Raw genomic sequence first — 19396 nt, forward strand, 5'->3', positions numbered from 1 at the left:
ACGGAGGCCTGAGCATCACTTAGATAGGTAGCCTCTCTCTCTCTCTCATTACAATTTGTTCTTCCCTCTCTTCAGCAAGGAAGTATTTAGCGCCTTTCTATGTTCTGGCTTTTTCTTGATCACCTCTGAGGAAGGGGCATATGCTCATAGCCTGGTTTCAGCAAATAGTTCAGATTCTGTCTACTACACTATATGTTTCAAACCTGTTGTTACTAAGCCTCCTGCTTTTGTAGCAAAGAGGAGCCGTAACCTGGACACCAACTGCTGTCCTCGAGATGAAAGGCCCGGTGTCCCATTGCCAATTTATTCTTAAGTACAAAGGGTTATCTTCCACAGTCATAATTTGTGGCGTTTCTGACTCACAAGAGATAAGGGAAATAACCCATATTTCACAATCAAAATATTGATGAACTTGGATACATCCTGAGGGAGGGAGATTGTCCATGAAGGGTGTGTCCAGCAGAAGAGCTGTTTACCTTTGCCTCTATACTGTGACCTTTTTGGCTTTGGGGAGGGAGGTTTGGAGAGAAACTGCTCACAGACCTTTTCTCAAATGTTCCCCAAAAAAGTAGTTTCCAACTCTCTGGGTAACTGTAGCAGGCTACAACACAACCAGTCAGGGCGTTCCACTCAGGGCTTGTTTTCACTACTGCGTTATATGGGCACAGCTGCATCGATGTAGCATATCTGGGGAAGATGCACTATGCTGATGGGAGAGTGCTCTCCCATTGATATAATTACTCCACCTCAACAAGGGGCGGAAGCTACGTCAGTGGGAGATGCTGTCTTGCCAGCATAGCGGGTTTTAGACGCTGCTTTAAGTTGATGATGTAACTTACGTTGCTCAGGGGGTGGCTTTTTCACGGTGATGTTAGTTACATTGACTTACGCGGTAGCTTAGACAAGCCCTCACTCTGGTTTTTAACAAACCCTAGTCTCTCAGTTGCAAAAGGGGGCCTTGTGCCTTCAGGCACACACAGCTGAATGGGAGGTGAGAGGAAGGGAAACACAAAAGCAGGGTTGCAGCATTGTGTTGCTCACCATTGTACTGCAAGTCTTTATAATAGTTTGGGGGGGTGGTTCTTAAAGCTCCACATGGGCTCAGGTTATCACCTGAGACTCTGAGCCCTCACTTTTTTTTTATATGTAAGTTTCTAGCTCTGAAGGCAGCATGCCTTGAAGATGGGAAAACTCTATGCACCAACATCGCATACAAAAGACCCTCACATTATTTTTAAGTTTTAGGCCAATATGTTTTTTTTTTTTTTTTTTTGGGGGGGAGGGGAGAGTAGGCAGACCGGTGATTTCGCAATACTTGGCGTTAGCAATACCCGGCTGCCCGCACGTCCAAGTTTGCCTCTTGTCGTTGATGGCGGGCTCCTGTCCCAGGCAAAAGCCAGGCTGTTGCCAGGCAGCGTGGACCCATTTCCCGGGATGAGCCCTGGCACACCAGCCTCTCGCCGGCCTGACGCGCGGCCAGCCCCACCTGAACGCAGCCAGCTCCGGCCGCGGCCACTGCGGGAGGCCGAGGGGTGGGAAGGGCGCCGGGGCTCGGGGAAGTGTGTTGGGTCATGTGGCCGCATCACGTGGAGGCGGAGCCAGGCCCAGCAGCAGCCGCCTCAGTAGCAGGCAGAGACGGAGACGGGAGCCAGCCCCAGACGCTGGGCTGCGGGCAGAGGCAGGCTGGGGCTGGAGGGAAGCAGCCGGAGGGTGGCCGCCGCCTGCTCTGCGCCCGGGAGCGGTAAGCCGGGGGGGGGGGGGTGCGTGGGGCACGACCCTGTGCGGGGCACAGCGAGAGCAGCGGCGATGGCCAGCGCCTGGGCTGGAGGGGGGAGGCTCGCCCTGGGGGAGGGCAGCGCCGGGGCTGTCTGTGCGCGCCGAGGCTGGAGCAGGGCTGCAGCTGGCGGGCCCCCCGCGCCTGCCCCCGCACGCGGCTGGGAGGCGGGGGGGGGGAATCTGTGCTGGTCGCTTCGCCGAGTTTGCCTCCTGTGCAGGGGGGAGAGAGAGGGGGGTGGCTCAGGGAGCAGCCGGCTCCCCGGGTGAGGCTGTCACACGCACCGAGGCAGGCGGCTCCGGATCTGTTTTTCTTTTGTTCTGGAGGTGGGTGTGAAATCCATGGGCTAGCCGCGGAGATGAGGGGCGCTCGGGACCCGGGCTGCTCGGTGCTGGGTGGTCACAGACAATCTTCTGCTTCAGCAGCAGCAACAGCCACCACATTTTGTTAGCAGTGTGATTGGTGCTCCAAATTAGTGCCCTGGAAAGGAGAGACCACCTCCTCCACTCTCCTCGGACCACTGCTACCCAAACTAAGGGAAGGAGAGACCAGCTGGGGATGGTAGGAGATTAGTCTGAGAAACAAATTCTATCTACCTGCGGTTCTAGATGCAATGGACATCTGGGTAGCTCTGTTTGGGTATTTCTCTTCCTCTAATAAACTGTATTGCTCCCTATGCCCTCATCTCTCTCGTTTTAAATGGTGCTAGTCCCGCACTTTGCATCTCTTTGTAAGGACATTTCTGGTGGTAGCTTGCACCTAGAAACCGTGGGGGAGGATGGGATACAGTGAGCAAGCGGGTGCTTTTGTGCTGGTGTGTGTGGGAAGCTGTAGTAATGTGATCCTGTGTCAGCTCTAGTCTTCCATGCAGTATCTGTAACACTAGGTTTTTGTCCATGACCTTTTTTTCACTCTGGGGTTTCGAAATTTACAGAAGGATGGGGGGAATTTGCCTAACAACTGTAATTCCTTTTCCTTCTTCTCTTTTCTGGTATGGGTATACTGAAGGGTTCAGTAAATGCCCATGTCCAGGGCACATGCTTGAGCATGATGTCCTGAAAAGTGAAGGAATTATTTGCCTGTTCAGCACTTAATATTTGAATACAAGGCCTCTAGAAGAGAGAACTGGTTTCTTAAATTTGTACATTAAAAATGTAACTGCATTCATATACTCTTGTAGGCCAGTCCATTCTTCCAGGCTGAAGTATGCCTGTCCAAGGAATACCCATTCATGAGCCACCCCACACAATGTTTTCAAATTAGAGGTTTTAATAAGTGTTGTTTACAACTGGGGTTTGTGTGTATCAGAGCTGTAAACTAGAGAGAGGAATTTTAAATGCCAGACTTCACAGACTGGTTGTGAAATTTAAGATTAGAACTGAGAGAATCTGCTGAATGATATTCACTATATAGCATCAAAATAGCAAGTGCTTTACCATAATCCATTTTTAAAATATTTATAGCTTTGGAGATGAATATATGAGTAAAGCATGGACACTGAATATCTAGTGATCAGTTTTTCAATTTAAATAGAAATAGTTTGTATAAAAGGGTGACTTATGAATAGAATAAAATGGAGTTTTCATTAAATTAAGAATTTTGGTAGAGTTGTTATAATATCGTTAAGAGCTACTTTTTTTCCATAACAGTAAAATCTTGGTGAACCTCAGAGATATTAGCTCTGGGTTTGATCCTGGAACCCTTAATCATGCCAGTAGTCCTTACTAATTGCACTCAACTGGATTACTTTTATGAGTAAAGGTTGCAGTAATGGACCTGTTTCTTAGTTTATAGTACAAACAGCAAACAAAGTGCAACTATATAAAATTGCTTATTTTTTATTTAAGGTGAGACCTTAATTAGAAATGTGTCCATCAGTTTTCTGTGAAATAGCAGCTTTAAAAAAACAAACAGGTTTGAAATGTTTTGTGTTCTGGGTTGTAAACCTGGAAGCTAGCTAATTGCTGTGGCTGGCTTGTTCATGGAGAAAGACTTTCATGTTACACTTTTTAGTCCCTTTTGTACAGAGTGTGATAGTTGTTCTCACCTACTTAATTGTTGTTTGTTCTAAAATCCTTACACATATGATTACTATGTTTTAAACTACTGAATAGTTCTTGAAGTGATCTTCAGCCTGATGATGTAGTTCAGTAGGGGCAACATACAGTGAGTTGAGAGAAGGAAAAAATCCAAAGTTAAAATGTATGTTTAAATGATTCAGTATTAACGTACACCCACAAAAATATTAGTGTGATTTCAATTAACATTTTACAGATGATAAAACTGAGGGACAGAGAGAGATTAAATGACTTGCCCAAAACCAATACTGGAAGTTTGGGGCAGGGCCAATAATAGAACCCAGCTCTTTTGACTGCCATCCTTGTGTTGTAGCCACAAGACCATCGTTCTGCTCAATATAATCAGTCTTCAAATTAAAATCCGTTTACAACTGAATATGAAAGTGATTTTTGTGATGTTTGAAACTACATATTACCCCTGCCACATCCAGGCTGGAAGGAAAGCCTGGCCTAATGAGTTTTGCTAGGTAGGGCAGACTTCACTGCCTGATGGTGGAAGGGGGCACCATGGGAGAAGTGGGCAGAAGTGATCTGATCTTGGTGCTGAGGAGTGGGGACCTAGTTAAGAATGGGCCCCATTAAAGTACCAAAAGTAACAACGGAGCAGGCTGCCAACTCAGTTGCAGAGGAGCATGGCTGTTAAGTGAGTTTTGAAAATGGTCCTGAGGTCATTTGTCAAAGGGGTGAACCTGGGATGGGTGTTTACTAGATCAGAGAGGCATGTTCAGCATCCAGCTAACTGCTTGTGTTCCCTCACTTCCCATCTTCCCTGAATCAAAGTTGTAGAGAGCTAGGGATATAGAATCTTGCACCTATGTCTTCATTTCTCCTTTGATGTAAATCTGCTCCATGAACGCCTTTTGATGCTAGAGGTGTTACATATGTGTTCTTGAATTATTGCTCTGTTTCCAGCCATCACTTTCCATTGGGATATTTCTTACACCTGATTATCACTAAGTACAGTATAAGTGCATTTTAAGAATTGCTTCATTTAGGACTTTCTTGATGGTAAGATAATATCTCCCCATCCACTTGACCAGTAACCCTGCCAAATAAGGAAATTAGGTTGGTCTGTCACGATTTTTTTTTTTTTAAATGTGCAGTTCCTTCAGTGGAACTAGTCAGAAGGCAGCCTTACAGCTGTCTTCATCAGTGCCTGCATCAAAGGAATCCTTCTCTGGATAGATGTGGGGCCTTTAGAGCCTTTTAATGCTGCTCCAGCCTTCTTCCTCAGCATAAAGGGGCTCATGTGGTCATGAGGATCTTGCCCAACAATATCTGACAAAATGAACTAGATAAAGCAGTTAAAACTGGTTGAGTACTAGGAAAACATATTTATTGAATACATGTATTAGATGAATATTGTCATTATTAGCTGAGCAATTATGTGATGAAAAACTGCTAAATTAGCTGAGTAATCATTGAATAGTATTAAATCAGCACCAGTTGCATGTGTTTCCAAGTGAGAATGCCTGTAGCAACTTTTCTAGGAAGGCATGGGACAAGTATATAGGGTGGGGTAAGCCCAAAGATACAGAACTCCTGTTATGAATCCTAATCAGCCACGGTGAATAACAATTATTTTGTATCTCTAACGACTAAAATCTCTGTGTGGTACTATTAAAAGCAAATAAGAATTTTAAAACGGGGTGATTCAATTCTCTGCTTCTCAGAGCTGCACGTCTTCGAGAAGTCTCTGTCTTCATTGGTGTGCCCATCACATACTGCCAGCATACTGAAGAGATGTTCCTTTTTTTTAACCAAGTAAATATCTGTGCAGAACATATCTAGTCCATAAAACTCTAACACCAAACCACATCATTCACCAGAGAAGCATGGGAGCGTTGGTTCAGGGAGCCTTCCTCCTGGAATCTCAATTGGGAAAGGGGTTAGTACCCCTTGTAGAAATTATAGTCTGGGTTCACTACTAGTGCTAGCTTATCTGTTGCACTAGAAGGCCCCACTGTCTTTACCTCCAGAGGTCTGCGGCTTCAAGAACATCTTTTTATTAATACAGAGTTTTGTGTGGAAATACTTGTTACTCTGAATAAATGAAATATGAGAGCATTGAGTGAGGATAATGTTGTTGTGGGGGGGGAAGAGGGATTATCTGAAAAGTCTTATAAGAACAATTTTGTTTTCACTACGAACTGCGTTGGTGGTTTTTGTGATGGTTATTTATAAAGAGAGCAGATGGCTGGAATGGCACTGGTGGGAGTCCTGGGCTGAAGACGACTGATGGTGACCTAAAAATTGCTTAAGATGCAGTACTAGGGTTGAGCAGAATGCAAAAACAAGTTCTTTGAGATTTTACTGATGCTAAATAGATTTATTCCCTGTGAGGCAAATAGATTTATTCCATGGGTTGGATAGCCTGCTTAGTCCAGGCTCTTCTTCCAGAGGCTGATTCAAGTGCCTTCTGTTGGGAGGAAACTTTGAGCTGTTTTATACTGAAAGTAGCTGTGATTTAGAATGAGATGTCCACTGCTGTTGGAACAGAGCAGGATGTTCTCTGTTTGAATTTATGCTGGTGTTGCTCACTGAAGTTCTGGAGGTACTGGGATAACTTTTTGTTCCACAGTCTGTGCTCTCTGTCCTTCAAAAGATAGCAGGAAAGAACAAGGACCTCTACTGGTGGAAATGGTTGACAGGCCCTTTTAAGGAGGGCAGAATGCACACTCTTGTAAGGAAGCATACATACAAACTTTGCACGTGACATCATTGCTTGACTATGATAGTCTGAGCAGCTGTAGATTTGTTTCTTGTCTTCCATTTTTGGTTGAGATTATGGAGAAGGGTACAGTGAGTACCTAGAAAGTTCAGATCAGCTTGTCCCTTGTTATGCTGACTTTAGTCCTTGTTATGACACTAAGGCTGTGTCTACACTACAGGATTAAATTGACACAAGTTATGCCGACAATCATAAACCATTATAATGACAGTACTTATGCATGTTCACACAATGCTCCTTGTGTCGGTGAAGCGCATCCACAGTTGGCGCTCTAGCATTGAGAGCGAGGAGTGCACTGTGGGTAACTATTCTACTGTGCAACTTGTCATCTTCTGCAACTAGGAGTTGTAGTAATGGGGAGTGGATCGCAGTGCATCGTGGATGTGGGCTCACCACCCCATGATGCAGTTTTTTCTGGCCCCTCATTCCATTGGCTTCCAACTGTGTGTTGTGCCGTTTTTCAACCGCCCCTGAACACAATGTGGCTGATCATGCAGTATTGCTGATCATGCAGAATCCGAACTAGAATTCCTGGTGCCTGCCCTGTTGTGTGTCATGGAAAGAAACAACATCAGGTTACTTTTGGTATTCAGAGAGCAGCTGCACACGGTGGACTGTCGCTATGGGGCTCAGGAAAACAAGCAGTGTTATGCACTTCTGGGATGACAAGCAGTGGCTGCAGAACTTTTGAATGCGCGAAACCACCTTCTGGAACTGTGTGCGTAGCTTTCCCTTGCCCTGTGGCTCAAGGGCATCAAAATGAAAGCTGTCCTCTTGGTGGAGAATCATGTGGGAATCCTTGTGTGGAAGCTGGCAACTCAAGCGTACAGGGCCATTAATTGCATCCTGCTAAGAACTGTGACTCTAGGAAATGTGCATGAAATAGTGGATGGCTTTGCAGTGATGGGTTTCCCTAACTGCGGCGGGGCAATAGATGGCATGCATATCCCAATTTTGGCCCCAGACCATCTTGTGACTGAGTACAACAATAGAAAGGGCTACTTCTCTGTGGTATTGCAGGTGCTGGTGGATCACTGGGGTCATTTCACTGATATCAACGCGGGGTGGTCAGGGAAGGTGCTTGACACACGCATCTTCAGGAACACTGGCCTGTATAGAAAGCTGCAAGAAGGAACTTTCTTTCCAGACCAGAAGATTGCAATGGGGGATGTTGAAATGCCCATAGTGATCCTGGGAGACCCAGTGTACCCTTTACTCCCGTGTCTCATGAAGCCTTACACTGGATACTCCTGCACCAAAAAATAAAAAATTCTGTGCACAGTATTTTAAAATTCTGCATAATTTGTCAGAATAACACTGTGTAATCACAGACCAGAAAAATTGCCCCAGGAGTAGAGAGTTAAAGAAACCCCTATGACAACTCAGTTCCTGTTTCTCTGCCCCCTCCCTCCCTGAGCCCAGCTGCAAGGTGCAGCCCTACCCTCCCAAAGCCCAGCCGTGGGGATCCCCCAGCTCAGACACTCGCAGTCCCTTATCCTCAGAGCCCAGCTGTGGGATGCCCTCCCAGCCCAGACACTTGCACTCACCACTTCCCTTCCAGAACTCAGGGATCTAGAGGGAGAACAGCCTGATGCTGGGACCTGGGCTTGTGTGGAGTTTCCTGTGTGCCATCTCCTTCCTTTAGGGTGTGCTGGGAAGTGCAGCTGCCTGGAACCCTCCAGTTTCAACTCCTCCTCCTGGCAGTGTCTTCTGTTTTGCGTTGCTAGGTCCAGTGGACCCTAGTGGCAACCAGCAGCACTGCAGCCCATTTCTACGGGCCGGGGGAAGGGAAGAAATTCTGCACAGAACATTAATTTCTGCGCAAATTCTGTATTGCACAGTGGGGCAGAATTCCCCCTGGAGTAAGCAGAAACCTTGACAGCAGCAAGGAGCGCTTCAACAACAGGCTGCGCAGGTGCAGAATGACCACTGATTGTGAGTTTGGCAGATTAAAAACTTGCTGACGCTGCCTTTATGTCAAGTTAGACCTCTGTGAGGAACCTGGTCATAGCAGCCTGGTGTACTGTGCATAATATCTGTGAAGCTAAGGGGGAAAAGTTTCCACAGGGGTGGAGTGTCGAGACTGATGACTGATTTTGAGCAGCCAGATACCAGGGCTATTAGAGGGGCTATTTGAATTAGGAAGGCTTTGAAGTAGCATTTTGACAATGAGCCCCAGTAATGTGTCTATGTAATGCATTCAGCCTGGCTCTGTTTGCTTGCTGCCTGGAATGACCCTTGTGCTGATTGCTTCCTGAGTGTGATTTGTAACCTGCAAATGTGCCAGTTGCCACTGTGTATGAAATTCCAGCAGCAAATACCATATGTAGAAAGAAAATGAATCTTTATTTTTCTTTCTGAGTACGTTTTTATTAAACAGCAATAACCAATACACAGCATTTGATTTCTTGCAAGGGATATGCCACTTAAGAGCACTCCCTCAATGTAGGCTCTCATAGCTGTGTACAAGTTCAGCTGTCCTTAGGAAACCTATCCGAAGGGGTGGTGTGAAAAGGCTTCTGTGAGGGGCCAGAAACATGCAAGGAATGTGTGTGAGGAGTTTGGGGAGGGTATGGAACGCAGTTCTGTATAGGCTGCAAGGGGAGGAGAGCACACACGTGTTCTGACTGCAGCACAGTGAGGGAGTTCAGCATCTCTGTTTGGTCCTCCATCAGTTTTATCTTTTGCTGCTCTCCCACTATAATATGCACTGGGCCCTGCTTCCTCTCTAGGCTACCTATTTTCAGTTTTTCATTAACTGTCTCTTTTTCCATGCCCTATGGTCATGATCTGGGGCATCAGACAATTGGAGCACCCCCCTAAACATGTCCTCCTTACTTTTCCTGGTCGCCCCCTTTATCTGATGGAGATGCCTTGCCGGTGTGTAAGGGGTTCCTCTCGAGGGCACAGCTGCAGAAACACAATAAACAGAGGCAGTGTTGTGAGTGCATTCACAGCACTGAATCATTTTATAGTTAAATACACCTCTTTCTCACTCTCCCTTGGCAAGCACGCAGCTCAGCAAGTGCCCTCAACATGATGAGTTCGGCCCATGGGGGTGGTAAAGGTCCAAGATGGGGCAGAGAGTCTAAGTGTCTTTTTAAGGGGATCACTGCAAGCACCTAGGGACACTATTGTATATTCTACCGCCATTTTCCACATGTGGGGTAATTGAAGCCATTAGTTCACTCCTGAGGGTAAAAAAGGATGCTTCTCCTGCATGCGTCCGGCTTCAGACTGGGTCCCTATGCTGCTCGTTTGTGTGCTGCTTTGGGCCCTGAACAAGTGATTGCCGATAGGTGTGGCAAAGTTTCCTACTGCGGGGGAAGAAACAAAGTGGCTTTCCCAAGGAACCTTTGGCAGAGGATTGGCAAGTACCTCCAGGAAAGTTTCCTAGAGATCTCTCTGGAGGATTCCCATGAAATTTTGGTGTGCATTAACAAACTTTTCTGCAGGGCCCCCACTGCATAGCTGCATAGGGGAACGGGAAGCACACAGAAATGTAAAATACTAGCAGCATTTGCATCCCCCAACCCTCTTCTAGCATATAACGAAACAAAGGACCGCTCTACCTCATGTAACCAAGCAGTATCAAATCAAAATGAGCACTTACCAGAGTTTCCCCTCTTCTGTATCATGCGTGCCAGAGCTGGAGTGCTGGGACTGACTTGAACCCTCCAGAATTGAGAAGAGGTCCTGGCTTGCCACGCTACCAGATGAACCTGTCGCCTATCCCACCTCATCCTCCAACTCCATTTCCTCGTCCACCACTTTTGTCCTCAGGGTTGAGTCTGCTGGCTACTGTCTCCAGACCCCCTGAAGTATCCACAGGGCTTTTGGTGGTGGAGGTGGGTGGCTGCCAAGGATGGTGTCCAGCTTTTTGTAGAAGTGTCAGGTCTTTGGTGCAGCACCAGAGCTACAGTTTGCCTCCCTTGCCTTCTGGTACGTCTGCCTCAGCTCCTTGATCTTTGGACGGCACTGATGCATGTCCAGTTCATGGCCCTTCCCCAACATGCCACAAGAAATCTGCCTGTAGATATCGAAATTCCTACAGCTGGAGCAGAGCTGGGACTGCACAGCCTCCTCTCCCTACAGACCCAGCAGATCCAAAAACTCTGGTGTACTCCAAGCAGGAGAGCGTTTGCTGCATGGAGCCGTCATGGTCAGCTGGGAAGATGTGATGTGAGCTCTCCATGCTCAGCAAACAGGAAGTGGAATTTCAAAAATTCCTGGTCCTTTAATGTGGGAGGGGCAGATGCCTGTGTACGTGGCTGCAGGGCAGTGGAGTTCGAACTGCTGAACAGAGTGGTCAGGATGGGCATTGTTGGACACCTCCTGGAGGCCATTTATGGCAACATAAGCAAGCGCAGTGTCTTCGCTGACAGTGTATTGATATAACTTGTTGCAAAAAGCACTCGTTGAGGTGGTTTTATTTTGTCAGTGTGGCAAGAGTATTAAATTGGCAGGAGGAGCATTGTAGTGTGTATACCTCCACTGTTTTGTCGACAAAACTGTGTAGTGTAGACAAGGCCTGAGCCTGCATTGATGATTGGGTGTCTGTGCTGATATTAGTGGACTGACCATTGATTGTGAGATGGTGTTGACTCCTGCTTGGGTTTGTGCGCAAGTAGACAGAGCTTTGTTCCTTTGAGTGATCCCAGAGAGTAATTACTTTTTGTTCTGAGGACTCTGGTTTAGGGTGGGTTACAGCTTGTCACCTCTCCTCCTGGGTAGGTTAATGTGTAGAGATGGCTTGATAGAGCTTCATTATGCTGATAATATTCAGATCTCTCTGCATTTTCATTACCCCAGATGGTGTGGTTGAATCGTAGTGATTGTGGCTTGGATAGGAGTGGGCTGGCTGAGAGTAAATCCAGAGAAGACTGTGGTGATGCTGGTAGGATGGGGGCTAGTGGAAGCACTAGAGAATGTGGTAAAGATTGTATTGGCTCCTCTGAATGGGGTGTGTGTAGCTGCAGTGACCACAATGCTTTCTTTCCATCTGTCTGGTCATGAGGCTGTGACCTATTTCTTGGATTCAAATGTGCCTTTGTTTAAGTTTAGACCTTTGGAACTTTGCTGCATGTTTTATTATACCACTACTCTATGTATCCACCACCATACTAACTTTTGTTTTCTGAATATATTGGCTTTCTTTTGGCAAAATCACTTAAACCACTCATCATACACGTGGTCTTAAAATTTAGCTTGATCCTTGTGCAGTTTTTTAAAAATAGATTTTGTTGTGCAGCCAAAAAGTGCAGGGCTTTTTTAAAAGTGGCTCTGCCCAATTTTCATCTCATTTGAATGCCCTCAGGGTTTACCTCCACTGGATTGATTTGAGAAATCCTAATGAATTTTGGGATCTCATTCAATGTTTGCTAATACGTAGACGCTTGAGTCCAGGCTGGATCAGGTTCCACTGTCATTTGTATAGGGGAAACCCTGGTATTTGCATGACGATAACAAGTATTCCAATAATTACATTAGTATGTGCTCTAAGCATTGCTTCTCCATGGTCAGCACAATGGAGCTCATATCATAGCTTCTGGATGCTACTGATACATAAATATTAAAAATAACTGCTAACCTATCTGGATTAGTGCTCTGAGAAGATTCCATTGTTTTTTTTTCCTAGTGAAATCACATTTCTCTCTTGAAGAGTTACACTGATCACAAATGCATCTTATGCAGATCTACCTAATGGTTAGAGAATCAGACTGGGAGTCAAGATTCCTGGATTCTGTTCCTACTAATTTACTGTGTAATCTTGCATAAGCCTCAACTTCTCTGTGTCTTACTATATTCAGCTGTATAATGGGGATAATGCGTTTTGCTTACCTCCTATAGGACTTGTGGGGCTTAATGTTTATAGAATACTTTGGGATCCTTAGATGAAAGGTGCTTTTTAAAGTGCAGTGTTTTATTAAAGAAAATCATGTAGCTGGGCATTGGTTCAAACACACGCACAACTGAAAATAAAAGATAAGTCGGCAAAGGTTTTAAAAAGGTATATAAAAGGGAAAATAGGAAAGGATAAGCGATATCTTGTTGCATGACTCCCTAGCTACTTTGTCTCTATGTCATATGCCGTGGTGGTGTAGGCATGTTGGACCCAGGATACTAGAGAGACGAGGTAGGTGAGGTAATGAAGAAGAAGCAGCAGCTCTGTGTAGCTCAAAAGCTTGTCTCTCACTGACAAAAGTTGGTCCAATAAAAGTTATTACCTCACCTACCTTGTCTCTCGTCTCTGTGTTGTCTGTTTAGATTGTGAGTTTTTAGGGCCTATGTCTTACAATTCTGTAGAGCATCAGGCACAGCTATGCTGCTATAACAATAGTTTTAAATAAGTGAACATTGGTAATGATATATGTTTCGACAAGATGCATGTAATTGTAGATATCACTCTAGCATTGATGCAGTTGGAAAACTGCTCTTCTGAAACGCCATCTGTTTGTGAGTAGATAGGGAACGAAGAAGGGGTTTCTGCATATTGCTGAATTAGCATGCTAGTTGCTGACATGATTGGGAGTTAGCAGTGACAAGATTGTATTGATCAGTCATTGGCAAGGATGTGTTTGTGAAGGAGAAGCTGATGGGACAGTCTTAGTGCTTTTCGGTCACTCCTAGCTAGTAGAAAATACTTATATTGGCCATTCATCTTGGTTCAAAGAAATATTCTCTTTTCTTGTTCACCCTGAGTGAAGCTTTTCGAGTTTGGATGTAGGGGCTGCCTTTATACTTTAAAAAAAGTCATTGGTTATTGAAACTGAGAAGAATCAGGGAGTAATAACCTTCCCAGTGAACAGTTTTAGGGTGAAATTTTTCATTAGTACTTAATGGCTAGAGCAGATCTCGTAAATAGAGATTTAAAAACTGCAAGTAATGAGGAATTCATCCCATCCCTTGTACATTGTTCCAATGTTAACATTTATTTTTGTTCTTTAAAATTCTGATAGCACTCAAATTCCTGGTCTCTCCTATCCCTAAAAGAAAACTGGAAAGATTTTGTAGTCAACCAAACTTTGTAACATCCAGTCTGAACTTTCCTGCTTCATCTTGGACTTACTCTCATGCAGGATGGAATGTAAAACATACATCTCTGCAATATAGGCTGAGTTTGTTCAAGGGTGATAGCAGTTGTAGTGGGCTATATGACGCCGCTACGTATTTTGTCCAAAATTCCCATTATTGCCAGGGGTGCAAATTTTTAAAAATTTAAAAAATTTAAAAAATAGAACAAATTTTTATAGTGGGGGTGCTGAGAGCCATTTAACCGAACTGTATACAGTATAATGGAAACCACTTCAAGCCAGGGGGTTGTGGTAGCACCCCCAGCACCTCTAGTTCTGGCACCTATGACTATTGCTGCTGCCATTTCAGCTCCATAAGTAGAAGCAACGTTGAAAGCGGTAGTTTAGAGAAGGCTCTTGTAGCCACTGGCATTGTGTTAAAAATGCCTGCTAACTTGCTCTGAGCAGGTTTAGGTGCCACAGCGATTTAAAAAAACGTTGGTGGCTGTAGGACTCTGTTTAAAGGGTTCTGTAGACGTTTCTTTGAAAATAACTTGTAGTGTGTCCCTTAACGTGCTACTGTGACTTAGCAGGAAATGGGTTTCTGCTGCAGCTTACAGGTATGCAAGCTGGAGAAAGAAGGAATTGGCCATCTTTAAAAGAAGAGGGCAGACAGTAAGGAGAAAATGCTAAGAGGGGAATAGCAGCTTTGCCCATTGGTTTGTGAAACATGCTCAGTCAGTTGGATGAAAATAACTCCTTTGATCAACTACTGCTATGTCCCGTCTCCCCCTAGTAAGGGCAAGGACTTCAAGATCAGGGGAATAGTACTTTTAGATGGTGGTTCAGCTTTGGCCACGATCCCCTTAGAAAGGAAGTCAGTCAGTCTTTGGAGCTCCTGCCATGTTTTTGGAGATGGTTGTGATAGCATTGAAAACTAGGGAGGGGATCAAATATAAACTGTCTTCAAGGATGCAAAAATATTCAACGTCTTGCATTATTTTTAGTCAGTTTCCCCTGCTATGTCTCCTTGCTATGGTGGTATTGGGTTTCTCCCATTTACCCTGAGAACTGCATTTCTTCTTCATGATTTTTTCTGTGGCCTCCCTGTTGCTCAGCTCTCTTTTCCTTTCCTTCAGATGGAGTGTAGGGAAGGTCCTGCTACTATAAATTCAAGAACCCATTCCTAAAGTAACAAGTCTGCTTGGCCTTACAATAGACTTCTGAATCTCCCAAACCAATATCAGGGGTCGAAATTCAGCAGTGTGACTCTCATGTCCCTTGCCATCCCCCTTTGCACTGTTGAAATTCCCCTAAAGGACCCTCTCCCAAAGCTAAAAGAAAAGGAGTACTTGTGGCACCTTAGAGACTAACCAATTTATTTGAGCATGAGCTTTCGTGAGCTACAGCTCACTTCATCGGATGCATGCCGTGGAAACTGTAGCAGACTTTATATATACACAGAGAATATGAAAAAATACCTCCTCCCACCCCACTGTCCAGCTGGTAATAGCTTATCTAAAGTGATCATCAGGTGGGCCATTTCCAGCACAAATCCAGGTTTTCTCACATCCCCCCCCACCCCCATACACACACAAACTCACTCTCCTGCTGGTAAAACCCCTTCAAAACTGACCACTCTCCAAGTTTAAATCCAAGTTAAACCAGAACATCTGGGGGGGTGGGGGTAGGAAAAAACAAGAGGAAATAGGCTACCTTGCATAATGACTTAGCCACTCCCAGTCTCTATTTAAGCCTAAATTAATAGTATCCAATTTGCAAATGAATTCCAATTCAGCAGTTTCTCGCTGGAGTCTGGATTTGAAGTTTTTTTGTTTTAAGATAACGACCTTCATGTCTGTGATTGCGTGACCAGAGAGATTGAAGTGTTCTCCGACTGGTTTATGAATGTTATAATTCTTGACATCTGATTTGTGTCCATTTATTCTTTTACGTAGAGACTGTCCAGTTTGAGCAATGTACATGGCAGAGGGGCATTGCTGGCACATGATGGCATATATCACATTGGTGGATGTGCAGGTGAACGAGCCTCTGATAGTGTGGCTGATGTTATTAGGCCCTGTGATGGTGTCCCCTGAATAGATATGTGGGCACGATTGGCAACGGGCTTTGTTGCAAGGATAAGTTCCTGGGTTAGTGGTTCTGTTGTGTGGTATGTGGTTGTTGGTGAGTATTTGCTTCAGGTTGCGGGGCTGTCTGTAGGCAAGGACTGGCCTGTCTCCCAAGATTTGTGAGAGTGTTGGGTCATCCTTTAGGATAGGTTGTAGATCCTTAATAATGCGTTGGAGGGGTTTTAGTTGGGGGCTGAAGGTGACGGCTAGTGGTGTTCTGTTATTTTCTTTGTTAGGCCTGTCCTGTAGTAGGTAACTTCTGGGAACTCTTCTGGCTCTATCAATCTGTTTCTTTACTTCTGCAGGTGGGTATTGTAGTTGTAAGAAAGCTTGACAGAGATCTTGTAGGTGTTTGTCTCTGTCTGAGGGGTTGGAGCAAATGCGGTTGTATCGCAGAGCTTGGCTGTAGACGATGGATCATGTGGTGTGGTCAGGGTGAAAGCTGGAGGCATGCAGGTAGGAATAGCGGTCAGTAGGTTTCCGGTATAGGGTGGTGTTTATGTGACCATTGTTTATTAGCACTGTAGTGTCCAGGAAGTGGATCTCTTGTGTGGACTGGACCAGGCTGAGGTTGGTGGTGGGATGGAAATTGTTGAAATCATGGTGGAATTCCTCAAGGGCTTCTTTTCCATGGGTCCAGATGATGAAGATGTCATCAATATAGTGCAAGTAGAGTAGGGGCTTTAGGGGACGAGAGCTGAGGAAGCGTTGTTCTAAATCAGCCATAAAAATGTTGGCATACTGTGGGGCCATGCGGGTACCCATAGCAGTGCCGCTGATCTGAAGGTATACATTGTCCCCAAATGTGAAGTAGTTATGGGTAAGGACAAAGTCACAAAGTTCAGCCACCAGGTTAGCTGGGACATTATCGGGGATAGTGTTCCTGACGGCTTGTAGTCCATCTTTGTGTGGAATGTTGGTGTAGAGGGCTTCTACATCCATAGTGGCCAGGATGGTGTTATCAGGAAGATCACCGATGGATTGAAGTTTCCTTAGGAAGTCAGTGGTGTCTCAAAGGTAGCTGGGAGTGCTGGTAGCGTAGGGCCTGAGGAGGGAGTCTACATAGCCAGACAATCCTGCTGTCAGGGTGCCAATGCCTGAGATGATGGGGCGCCCAGGATTTCCAGGTTTATGGATCTTGGGTAGTAGATAGAATATCCCAGGTCGGGGTTCCAGGGGTGTGTCTGTGCGGATTTGATCTTGTGCTTTTTCAGGAAGTTTCTTAAGCAAATGCTGTAGTTGCTTTTGGTAACTCTTAGTGGGATCATAGGGTAATGGCTTGTAGAAACTCGTGTTGGAGAGCTGCCGAGCAGCCTCTTGTTCATATTCCGACCTATTCATGATGACAACAGCACCTCCTTTGTCAGCCTTTTTGATTATGGATGTCAGAGTTGTTTCTGAGGCTGTGGATGGCATTGTGTTCTGCACGGCTGAGGTTATGGGGCAAGTGATGCTGCTTTTCCACAATTTCAGCCCATGCACGTCGGCGGAAGCACTCTATGTAGAAGTCCAGTCTGCTGTTTCGACCTTCAGGAGGAGTCCACCTAGAATCCCTCTTTCTGTAGTGTTGGTAGGGAGGTCTCTGTGGATTAGTATGTTGTTCAGAGGTATTTTGGAAATATTTCGAGTCGGAGACGTCGAAAATAGGATTCTAGGTCACCACAGAACTGTATCATGTTCGTGGGGGTGGAGGGGCAGAAGGAAAGGCCCCGAGATAGAACAGCTGCTTCTGTTGGGCTGAGAGTATAGTTGGATAGGTTAACAATATTGCTAGGTGGGTTGAGGGAACCATTGCTGTGGCCCCTTGTAGCATGTAGTAGTTTAGAAAGTTTAGTGTCCTTTTTCTTTTGTAGAGAAGCAAAGTGTGCGTTGTAAATGGCTTGTCTAGTTTTAGTAAAATCCAGCCACGAGGAAGTTTGTGTGGAAGGTTGGTTTTTTATGAGAGTATCCATTTTTGAGAGCTCATTCTTAATCTTTCCCTGTTTGCTGTAGAGGATGTTGATCAGGTGATTCTGCAGTTTCTTTGAGAGCGTGTGGCACAAGCTGTCAGCATAGTCTGTGTGGTATGTAGATTGTAATGGATTTTTTACCTTCAGTCCTTTTGGTACGATGTCCATCTGTTTGCATTTGGAAAGGAAGATGATGTCTGTCTGTATCTGTACAAGTTTTTTCATGCAGTTGATTTCCACTCCATACGGCTAAAGTAAAAGTAGCAGTGACTGTGCTATCTTCACTCTGCCACTTGTCACCAGAGGCCTTCTCTCTAAGTTTTGTTTTTTCCCTCCCCGTAGGGAAATTTCAAAGCTGTGTGCTAATTGGGTGCATTGTAGGTAGCAGGGGGGAGAAGATGTGGGAAGTTGCCTGTTCCCGTATTGAATTTAAACTCCCAGAATTGCATAATTTGTTTACTGGCATCAAGAAACTTCATGCATTTTGCAGCACACTTTCTGTGTTAGGAGTGTTCTTGAACTGACAGCAGAAGACCTTTTCTACAATCTCTTCGAGGTTACGGGCTTGTGTACAATGGCAGTTAACAGTGCTACAACTTTCTCACTCGGGTGTGGAAAAACACCCCCCCGAATGCAGCAAGTTGCAGTGTGGTAAAGCATCAGTTTAAACAGAGGCTGTTTACCTTGTTGAGGTGTTTTTTTAGAGTGGTGGGAGAGCTAACATCAACTTACGGAGTGGTGCACTGTGGGTAGCTATCCCGCAGTCTCCGCTGCCCATTGGAATTCTGGGTTAAGCTCCCAACGCCTGATGGGGCAAAAACATAGTCGTGGATGGTTTTGGGTACAAGTCGTCAGTCGCCCCTCCCTCTGTGAAAGCAACGGCAGACAATCGTTTTGCGCCTTTTTTCCATGCAGATGCCATACTACGGCAAGCATGGAGCCCACTCAGCTCAGTTCACCATCACTGCTGTTGTGTCCTGGGTGCTGTCGTCAGGAGATGGTGCAGTAGGACTGCTAACCGTCGTCATCCGCTGCAACTCTGCTCTCGTAAATGAGCTCAGTCTCAGTAGCAAATTTCTCCATGTTGTCATCATCCACCGCTTCCGCTGCAACTCCGCTCTCCTGATGCCATGAACTCACCTTGCAGGTCGTCTCGTCGTTCTGTATAAATATCTGTTCTCGTGGCATCCGTCCTCATCCACCGCTTCCGCTGCAACTCTGCTCTCCTGTAGACGCCGTACCACGGCAAGCATGGAGCTCGCTCAGCTCACCGCTGCTGTTGTGAGCATTGTAAACACCTCGCACATTATCCTGCAGTATGTGCAGAACCTGCAAAAGCAGGCAAGGAGGTGACGACAGTGCAATCATGACAGTGATGAGGACATGGACATAGACTTCGCTCAAAGCACAGGCCCTGGCAATTTGGACATCATGATGGTAATGGGGCAGGTTCCTGCCGTGGAATACCGATTCTGAGCCTGGGAAACAAGCCCAGATTGGTCGGACCACATAGTGTTGCTGGTCTGGGATGATTTCCAGTGGCTGCGAAACTTTCGCATGCGTAAGGGCACTTTTGTGGAACTTTGACTTGCTTTCCCCTGCCCTGAAGTGCAAAAATACCAAGATGAGAGCAGCCCTCACAGTTGAGAGTGGCGATAGCCCTCTGGAAGCTTGCCATGCCAGACAGCTACCCGTCAGTCAGGAATCAATTTGGAGTGG

The 19396-nt window shown here is 45.6% G+C and overlaps 1 protein-coding gene across 3 annotated transcripts in view; it reads left to right on the forward strand.

Annotated features, from left to right (window-relative positions):
- The first annotated feature begins 1571 nt into the window (after positions 1–1571).
- The window catches only part of TULP4 (TUB like protein 4), a 279854-nt gene continuing 262029 nt past the window's right edge, over positions 1572–19396 (forward strand). The window contains exon 1 of one of the 3 annotated variants that reach the window (XM_078852213.1): positions 1572–1741. The gene's annotated coding sequence lies outside the window, so the exon portion shown is untranslated. The remainder of the gene's footprint in view (positions 1742–19396) is intronic. The other 2 variants (XM_073337795.2, XR_013635570.1) reach the window with 2 other exon arrangements.

Source organism: Lepidochelys kempii, chromosome 3 (assembly GCF_965140285.1).
Source record: "Lepidochelys kempii isolate rLepKem1 chromosome 3, rLepKem1.hap1, whole genome shotgun sequence".
Lineage (NCBI taxonomy): Eukaryota > Metazoa > Chordata > Testudines > Cheloniidae > Lepidochelys > Lepidochelys kempii.